This window comes from Lithobates pipiens, unplaced genomic scaffold, assembly GCF_037356315.1.
Source record: "Lithobates pipiens isolate NorthernLeopardFrog02 unplaced genomic scaffold, aLitPip1_a1.2 Scaffold_16, whole genome shotgun sequence".
Taxonomy (NCBI): Eukaryota; Metazoa; Chordata; class Amphibia; order Anura; family Ranidae; genus Lithobates; species Lithobates pipiens.
The window spans coordinates 543,026,961-543,047,513 of record NW_027507748.1 but is presented as its reverse complement, the minus strand read 5'-3'; the positions used below and the strand labels follow the sequence as shown (position 1 = coordinate 543,047,513).

The 20,553-nt window shown below is 43.8% G+C and overlaps 1 protein-coding gene across 1 annotated transcript in view; it reads left to right on the top strand.

Moving 5' to 3' along the window:
• Positions 1–20,553, top strand: part of DDN (dendrin) — a 47,318-nt gene that overhangs the window by 13,924 nt on the left and 12,841 nt on the right. The gene's annotated exons all lie outside the window — the stretch shown is intronic.

The following is a 20,553-nucleotide window of genomic DNA, read 5'->3' as shown; positions in this document are numbered from 1 at the left end:
GTTCAATAGAAAAATAAATCTATTTGCATTCAATAAGTGTCTGGTGCCCATGAATCTACCTTGCATTATACCCACCATGCCTTGTAACCCACTCTACACAGAAGGATGTCAGCTGTCCTTAACTCTGGGGGTTCTCATTAGACCAAAGGGGACCCGGGACCTGGCTACACAACGTTTCTCGATCAGAGGCTGCAGCCACTGATCAGTGTATTCTGGCAGCTGCAGGCACCACTGTCACAATGTCCCAGTGGGAAGATTTTTCCATGAACCTTATTTGTATGAATGCAGGAACCTTTTTTTTTTTTTTTTTTTTGTTAAAACCTACCAGTGTATGGTCAGCTTTACCCTTCATGACATGAGTGTCACACTTAGCCTATGGCCTATGTACGCACGATAGGATTTTCTGACAACAAAACCATGGATTCTTTTTTCGAAAGATGTTGGCTAAAACTTGTCTTGCAAAGAAAGGTTGACCACACCCCATTCTTCTGAAAAATTTGAGTTTTTATTGACTAAAATCCAAATGTACAGGCATTACAAACCTAGGAAACAGGATGACAGCAACAATTTTTAACACGTTTCACACAGGATGCACGTTGGATTTTAGTAAATAAAAGCTCACATTTTTTCTGAATACTGGAGTTTGATCAACCTTTTTATGCATTCTTCTACAGAAGCTGCATGCTATTATGCTCAGGCCTGGCTGCCTGAATGCTGGTATTGACAGTAGAGGTCCTCTCGCCTGGCTGCAGATCATTTACAGAGATGTCACAGTTCCCAGAATTTCCAGCCGTTGTTCAGCGACTGTGACCCGACCAAAGCAGAGTAAAACAGGGTATGCATACAGATATTTTTTCAACAGGTGGGATAAGCAGAAGGAGGGGGGCATCTTTAGGCAAAGATAGAGTTAGTTTGGAATTCCACTTTAATCATAGCTCATAGTTGTGGGGAACAGCATTAAAAACTCCTTTCACACTGGGGCATTTTTCAGGTGCTTTTGGGCTAAAAATAGAGCCTGTAAAGTGCCTGAAAAATGCACTTGCAGCCCCAGTGTGAGAGCCTGAGTGCTTTCACACTAGAGCTGTGCGCTTGCAGGACGTTGAAAAAAGTCCTGCAAGCAGCATCCTTGGGGCGGTGGAGGAGGGGTGTATACACCCCTCCTCCATCGCCCCTGTCCATTGAAATGAATGGCCAGTGCTGCCGAAGCATCTGCAAAGCGCTTTGGTGCTTTTCGAGCACTATTAACCCTCTCTTCGCCACTATCGGGGGTTAAAAGCGCCCCACTGGCGGCCGAAAAGTGACGGTAAAGCGCCGCCAAAAGGCTAATGCAGCTGACAGCCAGTGTGAAAGGGCTTTTAAGGGGTCTGCGCCTGCATTTGACCTTCGTGAATAAATAGATGGGCACTGCGATACAGTTAAATTCAACAAAGCCAATCAACAAGAGCCTGGCTGCCTACCAAGGAGACCAGATGAAGTGTAAAATGTTGCTTTGTGTTTTCATGAGTTTCTATAAGTATCCAAATCTTTTTGGTAGATTCATTGGCATCTTTTGCATGTGTGTGTTTTGTGTATGGCTATAGTAAGAGTCACCTTTCACACAGCACACAGGAACAGAGCCGAGGCTGTCAATCACAGGCTGTGTCCTGGAGCTCCCTCCCCTGTCACTTTATTACCTCTTGGTATCTGCAGACAGCAGAGCAATGAGGCAGCAGGGAGAAATGAAACTTAGTGCTCTAGATTAAGATGGGTACACACTAGAAAGGGATATGCTCTGCAAAAACAAACAAAAATTCCCAGCTCAGTTATCAGCTAGCCTGCAAAAAAAAACAATTTGACCCTGTCTAACAGTTCACGTTAAAAACAAGGGTTATGGTCGCATACATTTGCAAAGATATTTGTAAGCTGCAGTGGCCAGGTCAAGGCACTACAGTGTACCACTGTTCTAACTCTATACTTTTGAGAGTCACTCAAATTGGAGGATATATAGCAGTGGATAGATTAAGGGTAGATTTGCCTGGGGGGAGCCCACCCCTCTTTAAAGGTACAGGGGCGCACGGGACACTCAGCAAGGGCAATATGGCAGCTGAAGGCATCCAGTGCATCATTGCACTAATTTACCAACTGTACAAATAAATGGCAACCACCCCAACCTATACCCAACCTTTGCAGCAAGGAGCACATGGAAGGGCAACACACATGAAAAACAAACACAAATTCCCAGGTCACTTACCAGGAGGAGAAAAAAACAAATTGACAGTTCATGTTAAAAAACAGGGGTTTAGGGATATGCTTTGTTCTACACACGATGGAGCAGGCTTTCTCAGCACTTTAACACTAGAGGAACCCCAAAAATCATTTTCAGGTCTCGAGGAACCCTTACTAAAACCAATTCATCAGGGGTCAACAGAACAATGCCCCTTATACTGGTGGTCAATAGGAAAAATGTTCCCCTTAAAATGGTGCTCAGAATGGCAGCCTTAAAGACAGCTAAAAATATATTTTGTGTCGGGCTGCTGGCTTTGCTAAGTGATGCTGAACCATGAACTTTGTAGGCATCATCAAAAAGGTGGTTCATCAGCCACAGCTCAAGGAACCCCTAGCAACCTCTGGAGGAGCCCCAGGGTTCCAAGGAACCCTGGTTGAGAATGGCTGCTATAGAGGTATATGCTTTGTTCATATTCAGTATCAGAGGTTTACAACCACTTTTAGTCAAGTAGCAGATTTAAAAATATTGAACATGGCTTTTGAAATAACTATAACGAAATAACTTAGTGATTGGGTTTACATATATTTTAACATTTGTCTGTGCACCAATGGAGCATACAGTTGTATGACCTGGCTGTATGTACTTTGTAAAACCACGTTTAAACAAAAACCAGCTTGCAAAATAGGGTCTTTGTTGAATTGAAACCCAGGACACCAAGGCAGATTTCATACCCCCTGCTTACTGTACTACTTCATGACAATTGTTTGTCTAACCTAATTTGACATTGCTTCGTTACATCTTTTATTTTTTACACTAAGCAATTAGGGAATAGTGTAGCATAATGATTCTATGATTCTTAGCATACCGCAGTGGGCGAGTGTAGTTGTTTTATTGCTACGTTGTTCATATTATTTTAAATATGACTTTGCAAGGTTTAATTTGTTGGTGCCCTTTGAAGTAGAGATCAAACCTGAATGTGTTTCTTCCTGGGTGGAGGATTATTAGCTAAGCAGTCTGAAACTGCAGAACATGTACCACTATCCTATGTAATGAGACCAGCAACAGACCAGGTAAGAGTTCAATGGCTGACATATGTTCCCTTTAACTGGTACTGGTTGTACTCTCTAAATCTGTGTAAAAATAGACTTCTCATTAACTTATTTGTTCTTTTAGGTCAGAACTATAAGTGCCCTGTCTTTTTATGCTAATTATTAACATACTTTTCTTAAACAATTATTTTTCAAAGAGCACCATTCTACCATTATTTCCTCTTTCCTATCTTCCATTTTTTCATGACTTAGTTACTTTTATTTTTCAGATATTGTATTTAGAATAGTTAAATGCTGTACAATTTCAACTTAAAGGTATTGTAAGGCTTAGTTTTTTTCCTAAGCTTGTTCTGGGGTCCCCACGGCGGTGCTGGTAGCTCCTCCCCGCATCGAATAACCCCCTAGGAGAAGCACTCTCCAGGGTGGTTACCTTGGGTGCGCGCTCCCAAGTCCAGCATTTTGCGTCCATAGACACCGAATATAGGAATCGGCCCTGCCCCCTGTGTCATTGGATTTGATTGACAGCAGCGGGAGCCAAAGACTGTGCTATCAATCTATCCAATCAAGAGCCGAGAACTCCATTCAGAAAGGAAGAGCGCCTCTCTGGTGGGGGAATACAGGACTCAAGTGAGTAAAACGGGGGGGGGGGGGGGGCTGTGGGGTCGGTCAGTGGCAGAAATTTTTTCACCTTAATGCATAGGATGCATTAAGGTGAAAAAACATGAGGGTTTACAACCCCTTTAATATCCATTTACAAAAATGAACTGTATTTAAAAACACATTTTCTTAGTTCTACATTACAGGACACAAGAACCAATGGGTTATCATGTCACCTTCAGGAAAAGTGCATACTTGTAGGCAAAGCTGTAAGGACAGCTCTGTACAACCCCTCCACTTCCAACATGCCACCATTTTTTGGTAGTGTCCTTGTGAGAATGGATATCTTCAATCTGCTCCGAGAGGAGCAAAACCTTTTTTACATTTTCTCAAGGCTTATTTTTCTTGCAAGATTCTTCAGAGCCACTAGGGCTCCCTTTGCAGCTTCTGGATTGGTTACTTTTTGGCTTTGTCTTGGGGGATTGTACCTGGAGTGCATTAGGAAAAAGGTGTGAGTGCGGCCTGTAAGGTCACCTGCCAGGCACTGGATCCTGCCTTTGACAATCACCTAGGCATGTGGTAAAATGCTTTGAGTTAGCGACAGGTTGCTCTACATGGTTCAGGACTGAAATACACCCATCTGGTGATGCACAGTCCCTGATGACTCTGTAGGGCAGGGATATGCAATTAGCGGACCTCCAGCTGTTGCAAAACTACAAGTCCCATCATGCCTCTGCCTATGGGTGTCATGCTTGTGGCTGTCAGAGTCTTGCTATGCCTCATGGAACTTGTAGTTCTGCAACATCTGGAGGTCCGCTAATTGCATATCCCTGCTATAGGGAGTATGCCTGCCGAATGGTGAAGACTGCTGAATAGTCCGTAACACCCTGCCTATCTGCCTGGGGTTAGCCACAGGATGAAGACAGCTGTGATAAGTAAGGGCTCTTGCCATTTAAATGGGTGCCCAAGCATGCAAAATCAGTTGCACCGCATTTGGTTGCATACAAACAACTGATTCTGGCAAGTTTTTTGTTAACTAGCTTTACCCTGGGTGCCTTCACTGAGCCTGTTTAGACTTCTTCCTAGTCAACCTGTTGCACATTTATGTGCTATTTTGGGAAACATAGGTTCAGCCTCTCCTGGTTTCTCCTCACCCACACCTGGGATGTAATCTTAACCCTTTCTTGCCCTGCAGTGGTATTGTCTATATTGTTCAGTGTTCATTCACACCTATACCATGACAAAACATAAGTGCTATGTGGGTGGTCCAGGATGTCCTGCTGGCTAATAGCTCAGTGGGACTATGTAGTGTTTCTCTTAAGGGTTCTTTTGATGAAAGCTCAGAACGCTGCCCTCCTCAACTCCTCCTCAACTCCTCTTGCTTGTCCACAGAGGCATTTCTAGTTTGAAAAAATGTTTTTTTTTTTAAAACAATTTACAGTCTGAACATATTTCTGCAGGTTATAAGGCAATACTGGGAAAATGCATGTTACAAAGATATATGGCTTATGAACATGTAAACACAACATGACAGGAATTTATACAGATTGCACAATGAACTCAGTGACTATCAATTGGGTGAAAAACCTTCTGTCTATACTATTCATGAGATTCCACACTGGGAAGGGTTATGGCTTTACGAACCCCCAGTGCACGTATCCGCGGACGCAAGCCACCTATCCCAAATTTTGTTGTATTTGTCTAGACAACCTCTGTTAATGTATATGAACTTCTTGTAGGGAAGTTTGTTATTTATATCTATTTTCCAGTCGTTCAAGCTGGGGGGGATGGGTCTCATCCACTGTCTGGCTGTAATTTTTGTGGCAGAAAAGAGTGTTTCGTGCAGGAATGTTTTAGTGAATTTCTCTATCTCAGAGTCAGGGGAATATCCCCAGGAGGCCTTGCTTGGGGCCGAGGGTCAGAGGAGATTCCCATATCATCATGGAGGAAATCTACAATCTGCTTCCATAGACTCTGAAGGACCGGACATGCCCAAATTAAATGGAAAAATGTGCCTGCACCTGTTTACACATTGTACACAAGGTAGAAGATTGTTGCCTAAAGCAGGCGACTCTTAGGGGGGTAAGATATGCTTGGTACACAATATACAACTGGGTCAACCTGTCAGAAAGTTTGAGGGTTACAGTCTTTCATAAATCCAGTGCTTCACTCCACTCCTCATCCTCTAATGGGCCTACCTCTCTTTCCCATCTTGGTTTAAGGCTGTAAGCTATCGTGGTTGATGTTGGGGTTAGGAGCATGACATAAAAATCTGAAATCAGCCTTTTTGGATCTTCCCCCTTGACTACTGCCATAATGACATTGGGGGTGGACTGTGGCAAAGGTTGGGGGAACTGAGTTTGAGCTGCGTGGCGCACTTGAAAGAATCTAAAAAGCAGGGAATCAGGCAGGAGGAACTCATTTTAGAAGCTCTCAAAGTTTTTAAGTGTGCCTTCGGAAACTATGTGGTTTAAGTAATATATCCCATGTTCGCTCCATATCTCTATGTCAGGGATCAAGAGGAACTCTGAGAGTAATTTATTGTGCCATAGAGGGGTATAGTCCTTGCATTTGTGGGGTTGTCAACATTTTAGTGGCAATGTCCCATATTCGTCTATATTGGTACAAGAGATACCCATGGTCTCTTTTAGAGTTATACCCAATATGACCCATTGCTATTGCAGTAAGTGGATGTGCAGTTAGTTGCGCCCACTGTGGGCAAAGGAGTGTGAGGAATCTGAGTCTGTCGGTTTTGTGATATAGTTATATATGTGATATATGTGAAATATATGTGATATAGTTGAGATGTGAGGTAATAGAGCAGGGATTTGCAATTAGCGGACCTCCAGCTGTTGCAAAACTACAAGTCCCATCATGCCTCTGCCTCTGGGTGTCATGATTGTGGCTGTCAGAGTCTTGCTATGCCTCATGGGCCTTGTAGTTCTGCAATAGCTGGAGGTCTGCTAATTGCATATCCCTGTAATAAAGATTCAAGTCAGGGAGGGCCATTCCACCCAGGTCAGTAGGGACTCTCCAGGCCAACTTGTGTCTGTTGGTACCCCAAATGAATGTCCTGAATATGGCCTCCATTGATTTAAAATGTTTTAAGGGTAAGTATACGGGTGTGTGCCAAAGCATGTACAATATTTTGGGTAGTAATATCATTTTAATAATATTAATGTGGCTCCAGACACCGAGCGGCAGTCTCGCCCACACCTGAGTTTTAGACTTGATGAGATTGAAAAGGGGCTCTATGTTAAGGGATATATATTCAGCCGGTGTCCTATTCACCAGTACTCCAAGATATTTGATTGTGTTTACTCGCTGGAGTGGTAATTACTGCGGAAGCTGTCCATTGGCAATATTTGGGATTTCTCCCAATAAATTTTGAGGCTGGAGAACTGACCGATGTGCAGGATCGTATGTAATGCCTTGTGGAGAGATGTGGTGGAGTCGGTCAGATATAGTAATGTGTCATCTGCGTATAAACTAATTTTTTCCGTCAGGGATCCAAGGCAAAGACCCTGGATCTTGGAGTCTTCTCTGATGGAAATGGCAAGAGGCTCCACTGCTAGGGCGTAAAAGAGCAGAGACAGTTGGCAGCCCTGCCTAGTGCCCCTGGATGAGTCAAATGTCTGGGAGGTTGTCCCGTTGGCCACTACCTTACCCTTGGGCGCCAAATATAGTAATTGAACCCACTTAATAAAATTAGGTCTGAATCCAAGGCTACGTAAGCATCCCCAAAGATATCTCCACTCCACTGAATCAAAGGCTTTGGCGGTGTCCAAAGCCACCACCACCCGGGGACCCCACATTCGTATGTGTCGCTTATAGGTTAATATACAATTTTCTGAGGTTGAAGGAGGTGTTACATCCTGGCATAAATCCAGCTTGGTCTGCATGGATCAGGGTTAGTATCACTTGGTTAAGGCGGAGGACAAGTACTTTGGCCAAAATCTTTATATTTACCTGGAGGAGTAATATGGGTCTGTAATATTCTGGGAGGCCCGGGTCTTTGCCCAGTTTAGGAATGAGTATAATAACCTTGCGGGACCTTGACCCAGTTGAAGACTATTTAGTTGAAACATGTGGGGCCGCACCTCCTGCTTCCCATATTGCTTTTATGATAGTTTTTGTGGTCACTTTTAATATATACCTACGTTTTTTTGTATGGTATTTCTACTTTTATTAAACAATTTTGGTTGACCTGCGCTATGTGGAGCTTCCTTTTTTCTTTTTCCTTCATGTTCATGCACTGATGGGTCATCCTCCGATTATCATCCATTGTGTGGATCGGCCTTTTTGCTGCTTTTCTTGAATCACCCACTTGGGATCATTATCCAACCGTGAGTGGATTGGAGTTACAGCTGTGGCATCACCATGCCTTTTGGCTCCATCTCATCACTGGGGATCCAGTACTATAAGTGCATTAGATGCACTGCCATATGGTATGTGCGTCCACCTGGTGTGGTAAGAGTACCCATCTTCACATTTGAATACCTTCCAATATTGTATATTCGATCCATCTGCATTTCTGATTTATCCATCTTGACCACATTTTTCCTACTTCAGTTTGAGATTGAAGAGAAAGTTTTCCATTTATTGGACACTTTATATGTGGACATTTGGTTATTGGACTCTTGTGGTTCATTAGTATTACCTCATTTTTTGGTGTATGTTTTTATGTCACATATACTTATTCTAGTTTAATTTACATTTATTTGAGGTGACTTAATTGTCATTTCACCTAGTCACATTTATTTAGCGCTACACTATTTACCTGTTAGCATATAATAACTACCTCACTCATCGATGATGGTAAGGTTAATCTTTCGAATAAGTGGTTATAGAGGGACAATAATTTGGGAGTAAGTATCTCACTGTATTGGGCGTAAAACTCTATGAGTAACCCATCTGAACCTGGGGCCTTGGATCTGGCGAACCTCGCGATTGCCGTGGTTACTTCATCTAGTGTAAGAGGTGCATGTAGCATAGCCATCTGGGTGTCATTTAGCTGTGGGAAGGTGATTCCTGCTAGTAGAGCCTCTGGTTGGGCTTCAGTGGTGAAGACCTGGGACGTGTAAAGCTGAGTAAAGAAGTCTCTAAATTTAGTAGTAACAGGTCAGGATTCTGTAATCTTTTCCCCATTAGGGCCAGTAAGTGAAATGACAGTAGGGGGTCTACCTTCGCTATGTGCTAATTGGCCAACAGTTTACCCGCTCTCTCCCCTTATTCAAATATTTTTTGTCTGGCAAAGAAAAGTTTTCTCCTGGCCATCTCGTGCTGTAGCTGGTTGACCACCCTGGTTTGTAACTTGAGTTGGGAAGCTCCAGTAGGAGAGGGGTCTGATATGTAACCCTGTTCAGAGGAGGAAAGATGCCGCATTGGCACATCCAATGTGGCTGCTGAATTAGCCTTCAGCCTGTTCATGCAGGAGGTCAGAGTCAGGTGTGCGTGTAATTTAAAGGTTTCCCACACTATGTCTGGGGATGCAGATCTGTTATTCTCTAAAAAATAGGTTCTCCAACTGTTACCAAGCTCGCCATACTCTGGCAGCAGGGTGAGCCAGAACGGATTCAGGCACCAGGCACGAGGTGGTTTGTCTAATGGGACATGGTGTTATGAGTGGCCGAGAAACAGGAGTAAGCTCGGTTGAGAATGAACTTAAGTGTCAATGAGATTAAAGGAGGTAATGAGTCGGGAGAATCTAGTGTGGGTTGGAACCGTAGTAGGTATTGGTGAGGGTGACAGTTTGTCCAATGCTGAGTTCAGTGTAACGTTAAAATCCCCCAGCCACACTGCCTGAATCGAAGGGTGACTAAATGGCATAGAATGCCATCAAAAGGAAAGGTTCACCATACAATTTAACAGAAAGAAAACATATTGCCCCTGTGGGGCAGACTGAACATCGAATCTGCATGCATGGGAGGCGTGGGATGAATGATAAGTCCACCCGATCCATGGCCGGTGGAGTGCCATCTGAAGCCGACCCTCCACATGTGTCTCTACCAACACCACAATGTCGGCACGTTGTTTTCTGAGAAATGAGAAAACTGCAGATCTCTTTACCTTGTGCCCAAGCCCACATACATTCCAAGTAAGCAGTTTTAACGAGGCCATAGGTCAGAGATTAAGACATATCGTATAACAGAATTGGCTCGTCTTTCTCCCAATTGGACATATGGTCCACATTCCTGGTCTAGTGTGAAAACATTGTGCATATCATGTGAATACAAGGTTTGCCATCTATGCATTACCAGTATTAGCTTGCATTCTGTTGTATTGCATTCCATCAAGTACAAACTAACCTTCACCTCCCCCCTCTCCACCCTGCATCTTCCCCAACTGATGCGGGTATGTACCCAAAACCGGGAGCAGGTAAATGCAGAATGTCCTGCTGCTATGTGAAAAGTCTGCAGTGATCGGTCTGCATGAATGGTGTGGGTGATATGAGGCCTGCGAATAAGGAGCAACAGGCTCTTCTTGTACTGTGAACCAAAAGTAATGCGTAGGGGTCAATGGAAACCAAATTGCTGCAGTCACATAATAGAGGAATGTATGCTCTGGTTGCTGGGGGCAAAAATTTGCTGTGTTATGCATATGGTGTGTAGGACGGATTGTGCTCCTTGATTATAGTCTCCAGTGCATGTCTAGGGACCGACCAGTCAGTAGGAGGCCCTGAATTTAGGAGATCCTCTTTGCAAGTTGTAGTTAGATTAAAGCTGGGGAAGGCAAAAAGGGGGGTCTCAGGAAATCCCAGGGGTGAGGAGCAAAAGGGTGTGTGACAAGAAGGTAACATACCAGGATTCGATGCATTTGCAGACTCTTGTGACGGTGTGTAACATGTGTGTAATGGCGACCAACGAACAGTAGTGCCGATGAACATGTTTGGCCAGGTCACTCCGCTGCCCTTCTGGAGGGCTCTGGGCGCTCCAACCAGGTAAGAACTTCCTCAGGATTCTCAAAGAAGAACATTAGGCCATCTCTCTCGACCCGAAGATGAGCTGGAAATAGCATAAAATATTTAAGATGTTGCATCCAAAGCCTTCTCTGTGCCTCCATGAAGCCCTGGCTGCGGCGCTGAACCTCGGCAGAGAAGTCAGGGAAGATGGAGATCCTAGAGTGCCCTAGGTGGATATTACCTTTTTCCCTAGCCAATGCGCAGTGCTGCATCTCTGTCTTTGTAGTTCAAGAATTTCGCTATGAACGTGCGGGGGGAGCCCCCTGGGGAGTAGGTTTGGCAGGCATACGGTGAGCCCTCTCCTCCGCCAGGGTGGGGGAGAAGGCCACACGGCTATAGGTGTCAACAAGAAGTTGCTCCAGGAAGGTGGTGGGATCTTTTCCCTCAGCTCCCTCGGGAGCCCTATGAATCGGAGGTTGCACCTCCGGAGCCTATTCTCCATATCATCTTGCTTGCTCAGGATCTGGTTGATTTGGAATTGCATACTATCCGAGTTGATCTGGAGTGGTGTAATGGCGTCTTCTGCCACTCCTATGCGGGTTTCTGCTAATGTGACCCACTCACGCAGTTTTTGAAAGTCCTGTCGTATAAGCAAGATATCTACCTTGATCTCTTCTATTTGGGCTGTTAAAGATGTCCGGTAGAATGAGTACTTTTGCTGTGTCGCTGCCCGAAGCGTCCCGCTCACTGCACGTGCCGCCTCTATCTTCTCTAGCACTTTCCTTTTCTTGGCGTCGATATTGCATACCTCCCAACTTTTAAAATTCTGAATGAGGGACACTCATAAAGAATGAAGAGCTTCCATTACAAATGTTTTTTTCATGAACTATGGAAGTGTACGTTACACAAAGTGCAGAAGGATTCAGGAGTCCATTACGCACAGAGTTCAGGAATGCGTTATGTGCAGAGTGAAGGGCTCAGGAATGCGCTATGTATATATACCAGAGTGCAGGGTTCAGGAGTACCCTATGCACACAATGCAGAGATCATGAGTTGTGTGCTAGGTACACAATGCAGAGATTAGGAGTGCACTATGTACACAGTGGAGTGATCAGGAGGTCACTGCGTACACAGTGGAGGGATCTGCGTACACTGCGTACACAGTGGAGGGATCAGGAGGGCACTATGTACACAGTGGAGGGATCAGCCGTGCACTACGTACACAGTGGAGGGATCAGGCATGCACTACGTACACAGTGGAGTGATCAGGAGGTCCCTGCGTACACAGTGGAGGGATCAGGCGTGCACTTCGTACACAGTGGAGGGATCAGGCATGCACTACGTACACAGTGGAGGGATCAGAAGTGTACTATGTACACAGGGAAGGGATCAGGCATGCATTATGTACGCAGGGGAGGGATCAGGCGTACACTACGTACAATGTGGTGGGATAGGGCATGCACTACGTACACAGAGGAGGGATCAGGCGTGCACTACGTACACAGAGGAGGGATCAGCCGTGCACTACGTACACAGGGGAGGGATCAGGAGGGCACTATGGACACAGGAGAGGGATCAGGCATGCACTACTTACACAGTGGAGGGATCAGGCGTGCACCACGTACACAGGGGAGGGCTCAGGAGGGCACTATGTACACAGGGGAGGGATCAGGAGGGCACTACGCATATAGGGGAGGGATCAGAAGGGCACTATGTACACAGGGGAGGGATCAGAAGGGCACTATGTACACAGGGGAGGGATCAGGAGGGCACTATGTACACAGGGGAGGGATCAGGAGGGCACTACGTACATAGTGGAAGGCTAAGGAGGGCACTACATTCAAGAGCCCTTGTTACTAAAGTGTGGTAAACATAAGTTTTGTAAAATGTTACCAGACAATATCCTGTCATTTTTCAATACATTCTTCTTGTAATGTGACACCAGCAACATTTTTGTTAAAGATGATCGATAGATGGACAGAACCATCAGACATCCCAGATTATTTTCTCCCTGTTGGAGTCTTTGTAAGTAACATATGACTTGTGCTGGCAGAAAGGAATACAGTCTGTCTGTGTTCTGAATGCCCCACAGACAATCTTTATCACAGGTCTTGCTGGTGTCAGTATACAAGCCTGGAGGAATTGGATGAACAATTTTGTTCTCTGGAGCTCCATGCTGGCAGCAATGCAGGGTAATAAAACTCACTGTGTGTCAGCTTCTTACAGTGTGTCCCCATAGCAGGCTGTATTCTCTCCTCTCTCCCCCTTCAATGCAGCTGCCGACATTTCCTCTTCTTAGAAGTCAAAGAAGGTGGCCATGTACAGTGTTTCCCATTGGCTGAGGAGGCAGAAGAGACATTGTATATCAATCCACCTCTGAAATCTTCTTGCCGGTGTCCTGTCAAATACTGTCCCCCGTCGGATAGGATCTGCTGTGTACTGCGCATGCGCAGTACACATGACAAGCATATTCAGAAAATATCTGAAGATGAACGGCACCTGCGCCGTGAGTCCAGGTTCAAGCCCCATCATCCAAGTGGAGTTAGAATAAAAAAGAGTCGAGCGAAACGAGGCCGTGCCTGAAGCATGGCGAGCAAAGCGAGCCCGCGAGGGGCCCTCTAACTATGTGCAGCCCTATGTCCACTTGGATTTTGGGGCTTGCACCTGGACTCACGGAGCAGGCGCCGTTCATCTTCGGAGATTTTTAGAATCTCCTTGTGCTCCATACTGTGCTGCGCCTGCGCAGTACGGGGCGGACAGTATTCGATAGGCAGACATTTTCTTCCCAAGGTGGCTTTTTTCCTTTACCTTAACTAGAACATTGTGCTTCCATCTCTCTGTCCTGCTCCTAAACAGCTTAAGATTTCCCTCCATTGTCTGAATGTGGTACGTGGTGTTTGAGTTTATCTCTAAGCTACAGCTCCCTTTTGGTAGTCCAAATTGTTTGGTATTCCTGAAGGTCCCCATAGTGGACAGCCTGCTTATTATTTTTCTTAAAGGGTCGTATAGTCTCATGGTTATTCACCTTAATGCATTCTATGCATTAGGGTGAAAAACCTTCTGTGCTTCAGCTGCCCCCCAGACCCCCCCCTTTTCTTACTTGAGCTCACTCGTTCCAGCAAAGAGCGCGAGCCGAGCGGCTCCAGCTGCTGTCTTGGGGCCTCATTGGATAGATTAATAGCAGAAAGAGCCATTGGCTCCCACTGCTGTCAATCAAATCCAGTGACACGGGAGCTGAGGGCAGGGCCGAGTCCCCCATGCAAAGAGGCTCTCTGTGGAGGCACCCGATGAAGAGGAGGGGCCAGGAGTGCCGCCGGGGCACCCCAAAAAAGGAGGATCGGGGCTGCTCTGTGCAAAACCCTTGCACAGAGCAGGTAAGTATGACATATTTGTTATTTAACCACTTCAGCCCCGGAAAGGATTTACCCCCTTCCTGACCCTGACCAAGCCCTTTTTTGCGATACGGCACTGCGTAGCTTTAACTGACAATTGCATGGTCGTGCAATGTTGTACCCAAACAAAATTGACATTTTTTTTCCCCATAAATAGAGCTTTCTTTTGGTGGTATTGGGTCACCTCTGCGGTTTTTATTTTTTGCGCTATAAACAAAAAAAAGCGATAATTTTGAAAAAAATTCAGTATTTTTTACTTTCTGCCATAATAAAAATCCCCCAAAAATATGTGAAAAAAATGAATTTCTTCCACGCTTTAGGCCAATATTTATTCTTCTACATATGCATTGTAAAAAAAATCGCAATAAGCGTATATATTGATTGATTTGCGCAAAAGTTATCACGTCTACAAAATAGGGGATAGATTTATGGCATTTTTATTAATGATTTAAAAAAAAAAAAAATTGTAATAGCAGTGATCTCTGATTTTTATCCTGACTGTGACATTGCGGCGGACAGATTGGATACCTTTGACACTATTTTGGGGCCATTGACATTTATACAGCAATCAGTTCTATAAAAATGCACTGATTACTGTCTAAATGTCACTGGCAGGGAAGAGGTTAAATACTAGGCGTTAACTTTGTTCCCTCAGTATGTTCTAAATGTAGGGGGGGTGGGCTCACTAGAACATGACAGAGATCACTGCTCCCGATCACTGGGAGCAGTTTATCCCTGTCATGTTGCTAGGCAGAACAGGGAAATGCCTTGTTTACATCTCCCCGTTCTGCCTCTCCGTGCCAAGATCGCGGGCCACCGGCGGACATCGAGTCTGTGGGACCCGTGGGCACGCTCCTGTGGCATGTAGATGTAGTGATGTAAGGGTACGTTGTTTTGCGCACCCGTGACACTTTGCTGACGTATATTGGCATGAGCCGGTTAGCAAATGGTTAAAAAAAACTAACCTTTTCAATCACTTTAAGGTAATTGGATTGAACAGCTCATTCAAACTGATGGACTCAAGGCCAAGGCTCCACCTTTGCCATGCAGTTAGTGCTTCATGGGCTTTTCAGCAACAGACATCTGTTTTTCAGATTTGCAAGGCTGTCACCTGGTCTTCAGCTCACAATAAGTTTTACCGGATGGATGTTCAGGCCTCAGCTGATGCCGGCTTTAGTCATAATATACTTTAGGCAGCACTCTAGGCTCCTTTTGAGTCACCCTTTTTTAACCTTAGTACAACAAACAAAAGGGGAAAACGCAGTGGTGTGAATAATGGTGATGAAGCCCAACTGCTGGCAACCAATAGTAAGCCCCCATACACACTATCAGTTTTTCTGCTGAGTTTTTCCTTCAGATTTACCAAAACCATATAATATGAGGTCAAACCTTAGGAGTTTGAATTTGTATGCAACCAGGCATATGTGAACACATCAAAGTCCAAATGTGTGTCTTAAAGGGAAATACCACAGGTGATAATAAGCAAAGGACGTGCTAATCCATTAATGTAGTCACCACTTGAACCATCACCCTTGTATAAAATGCACTCTTACCAGGCTGAAATGACCCCACTACAGAGTTGAATTCTCCTGAAGAGCACGCGCTATGCGTTTTTCAAAATTAAACTTTGCCTAAACTACAGTTTGGTTTGGGTTTATTTGTCTAAATTTGACTTCTGTATCAGTCTGACTGGACTGTGAGATGTTCGGCCTGGCCACAGGGGGCACTGCGCAAGTACCATGCGAGATAAAAAGTTGCAAAGACCACCATTGTATTCTCTAGGGTCTTTGCTAAAATAACATATATATATATATAATGTTTTGGGGTTCTATGTAATTTTTTAGCAAATAAATTATGATTTTTACATGTAGGAGAGAAATGTCAGAATTGGCCTGGGTGCTCCAGAACGCCTGATGGTGCTCCCTGTGTGTTGGGCCTCTGTATCTGGCCACGCTGTGTAAAAGTCTCACACATGTGGTACTTGGGAGTAATAGCAGAATGTGTTTTGGGGTGTAGTTTGTGGTATGCATATGCTGTGCTTAAGAAATAACCTGATAATATGACATTTTTGTGAAAAAAAAGGAAAAAAAAATCTTGATTTTGCAAAGAATTGTGGGAAAAATTACAACTTCAAAAAACTCATCATGTCTCTTACTAAATACTTTGGAATATCTTATTTCCAAAAAGGGGTCATTTGGGGGATATTTGTACTTTTATGGCATGTTAGGGTCTCAAGAAATGAGATCGTCAGTACTTCTGGTGTGATCAATTTTCAGATATTGGCACCATAGTTTGTGGACTCTATAACTTTCACAAAGACCAAATAATATCCACCAATTTGTACTTATTTTTACCAAAGATATGTAGTAGTAGAAAATTTTGGCCAAAATGTATGAAGAAAAATTACTAATCTACTAATCTGCTAAATTTTGTAACAGAAAAGAAGAAAAACATTTTTTTTACATAATTTTCGGTCTTTTTTCTGTTATAGCACAAAAAATATAAAACCCGGCTTAGTGATTAAATACCACCAAAAGAAAGCTCTATTTGTGTGAAAAAAAGGACAAAAATTTCATATAGGTACAGTGTTGCATGACTGAGTAATTGTCATTCACAATGTGAGAGCACCGAAAGCTGAAAATTGGTCTGGTTATTAAGGGGGTTTAAGTGCCCAGTGGTCAAGTGGTTAAGAGCCACCACAGTAATGTTCTATGAGCAAAGCTTTGCATTTATTCGCTTCACCGGCACATAGGAGCTCTGTGGATAAAGGTCCTTCAATATAACAGGGTGATGAGGAGGAATGTAAGTAGCTGGTGCTGTGATGTAGCACTCCTCTATGTGATCCAGATAACAGGTGTCTATACACAGTATTCAGGTGTGGTATCTTATGGAATGCATTAAGGTTCCTAGGCAAAGCCCTCTCACCAATCCTATACACAATCAGCAGTCCTCCACAGAGGATCGACCAACTCTCCTGGCTGCAGGTGTGTCGCAATGGCGTTCTGTCTCTAAACTGTTGAAACGGCCTCTTCCGTGAACGTTCCATGCAGCTGCAGAGCGCCCTTCCGGAGCATGCAGGTTCTGTTCCTCTGGGCAGGGCTGCAGACTGTGTTCCCCTTGGTAGGCCACAATCCCCTTCACACATAGCAACAGAGGGGTTGCTCTCCTGGTGGGATCCAGGAACAATGCTTTTTGGCCTAGTCCGCTCTGTGTCTTTTATAGTTTCTCCCACAATCCTCCCGACTCTGAGCAGTGCAGCCTGGGATTTGCAGTCCTGTGTCCTTACACAGTCAATCAGGCTGCCCTGTGTTTACTTTCAATATGTTTTTATTTATAATGCAAAGTAAGACAACAAGATAATAGCACAAAAAGTACAGTCAGTAAACATCAAAATTCCAAAAGATGTGACTACCAACCTAAACATCAGCCAGGTCCTCCGACAGTAAGATTGGGAGTGCAGTTTCTCAAAGCCATAAGTTAAATATAAACTATATGTAACCAAAATATTGATGGACTGCACATTACTTAGCAACCTAGAAGAGTATGGTGCTTCATTAACCAAAATTTAAAGTATGCCCCACACTCTGCTAGGTCCACTTACACCTCACCCAGGGAGCCATATGTGCCTACATTGTCAGGGGCGATAACAGTGCAGAAAACAGAGCAGGGTGAAGAGGAAGGAGAAAAAAAAAGAAAAAGGCGGGGGGGGGGGGGGGGAATTCCCCTACGCCCCTCTGCCGCAAGTATCAACCTCATGAAGTTACGCCTGACATTTTGTAAATTATAAGAATGTCTTGTTAGACAGTAAGTATAGAGAAGAAAAAGAAAAAACAGAAAGGAAAGAAAAGAGAAGAAAGAAGAAGAGGAAAAGAAAAAAAAAAAGGGAGGGAAAGGGAGGGTCAACCAGTGGCAGATCACAAGGGAGAGACATATTTAATCCACGGGTCCCATATCATATCGAATTTCTTGGAATTATTACGGAGGGTCCAGGTGAGTCTATCATTAACCATGATCCAGTTAAGCTTAGTTTTCACAGAGTCAAGAGGAACCATCGACTGCTTCCAATATCTAGCTATAGTTATCCTAGCAGCCAAAATTATATATATTATCAGTTTTGAGGATTTCTTAGGAACCCCATCAGGGAGTTTTTGAAAAAGCGCAACTTCCGGGGCTCTACGAATATTAACCCCAGTAACTGTGTATATGAGGTTAAATATACGAATCCAAAATCTAGTTATTATTGGGCATTGCCACCAAATGTGGCACATCGTACCCACCTGGCCACACCGTCTAAAGCACATGGGGGATGCAGATGGATGCATCCTAGCGATCCTGGTTGGTACTAAATACCATCGCAGTAGGGTTTTATAATTTGCCTCAATCAGTGTTGTATTAATAGATACTTTAGATAAAGCATAAGCTATGTCTTGCCAGTCGGACAGATCAAAAGTAATATTCAAGTCCCGTTCCTAATGGGTCATATAGGGGAGTTTAGTAGTCGGATCCGTAATAGCGGCATAAATAGTAGATATACGTCCCCGTAATAGGTCCTTTGATTGGCAAGATAACTCAAAATTCGTAAGTGCAAACGGTCCATCCCGCAAACTGAGGCTGCCCTGTGTTTAGACTTCACATACCACACTTCCCTGCTGCTGTTTCCTGGTGATTCGCTCTTAGTCTCTTCCAATAGGGAGGCTACTGAGCAAGCAGTTCTGTGTGTCTCTGTGTGAGAGAGAAAAGAGCAAGGGGGGTGAAAAAGTCCATGCCGCTGCTAGCAGTCAGCTCTCTCTCTCATGGTTTCAATCAGAGCTATTCTGAAGAGTGTGTTGGTTGCTAGGTTTGGAAATTAGTCTTACCCCAACAGCAGTAGGACCCATTTCCTGTGACTAGAGTTCAAGTGCTTAGTTATATAGTTGTTCAGAAAGGTATCTTCTGTTCATATAGTACACAGCACATAACAGAAATAGGAATACTACAGATACTGTTTAATAATCCAAATTCACTATGGGGGTTATTTACAAAAAGGCAAATCCACTTTAGACTACAAGTGCACTTGGAAGTAAAGTTGCTGTAGATCTGAGGGGGACATGTAAGGAAAATAAAAAAACAGCATTTTAGCTTGTACATGATTGGATGATAAAATCAGCAGAGCTTCCCCTCATTTCAGATCTACCCCTCAGATTTACAGCGACTGCACTTCCAAGTGCACTTGTACTGCAAAGTGGATTTGCCTTTTATAAATAACCCCCTATGTGTGATATGGGAGTTCCAAATAATGCATAGACATCATATACAGTGCCTTGAAAAAGTATTCATACCCCTTAAAAAATTTTTTATTGGTATCATAGTAAAGGGGGCAGAAAACAAATGCACTCCACAATTTTTTTATATATTTATTTGTATAAAATGTTGAAAAACATTCATAGATTTCCCTCCACTCTACAATTATGTGCCAATTTGTGTTGTTCTATCACAAAAAATCCCAATAAAATACATTTACGTTTTTGGTTGTAACATAACAAAATTTGAAAAATTTCAAGGGCTATGAATACTTTTTCAAGGCACCGTATACTATTTGTTATAAAGATCCCCCCCTCAAAAATAAATCATAAATCTCAGAATAAATATTAACTGATGTATTCATTTACATGTTTAGAAGTGCAGTTAATCATTGATGTTTATGTATAGCCCAAGCTTTTTTTTTTATTTTTTTTTTATTTTTAGTTTTGGCTAGCATAGGGATGTTTCTGGGTACAGTTGAGGAGATTGACCTTACCTAATGTCCTGAAGACACAGTAATAGGAAATCTCTCAAAATGAGAGGAATTCCACTCTCAGACACAGTTGTCACAGGATCAGGTGTCCCTATTCAAAGCTTTGCCGTCACCTCTTGTTCTGGTGACAGCTCTAAAATGGTGGTTTTTCAATCACTTTCTGTCTTGAAGACAGTTGACACTCTAGTATAAACAGGGGGCCTAACCCTATCCAAAATGAAAAACAAAAAGCCTAATGACACTAAAGCCCCGTACACACGAGAGAACTTATGTCCGACAGACTTCCGAAGGAGTTCTGCCGGAGTTCCGACAGAGTTCTGACGGACTTTTCGACTGAGCGGACTTGGCCACACACAATCACGCTAAACTCCGATGGATTCGAACGTGATGACGTACGACTGGACTCGAATAAGGAAGTTCATAGCCAGTAGCCAATAGCTGCCCTAGCGTCGGTTTTAGTCAGTCGGAATAGCATACACACGAGCGAATTTTTCGGAGGGACCGGGTCCGGCGGAGTTCCGTCGGAAAAATTTGAAGCATGTTCCATATTCTAAAGTCCGTCAGACTTTTGCGAATCAAAAGTCCGTTGCAGCCCACACACGATCGAATAGTCTGACGGAATCATTCCGTCGGAC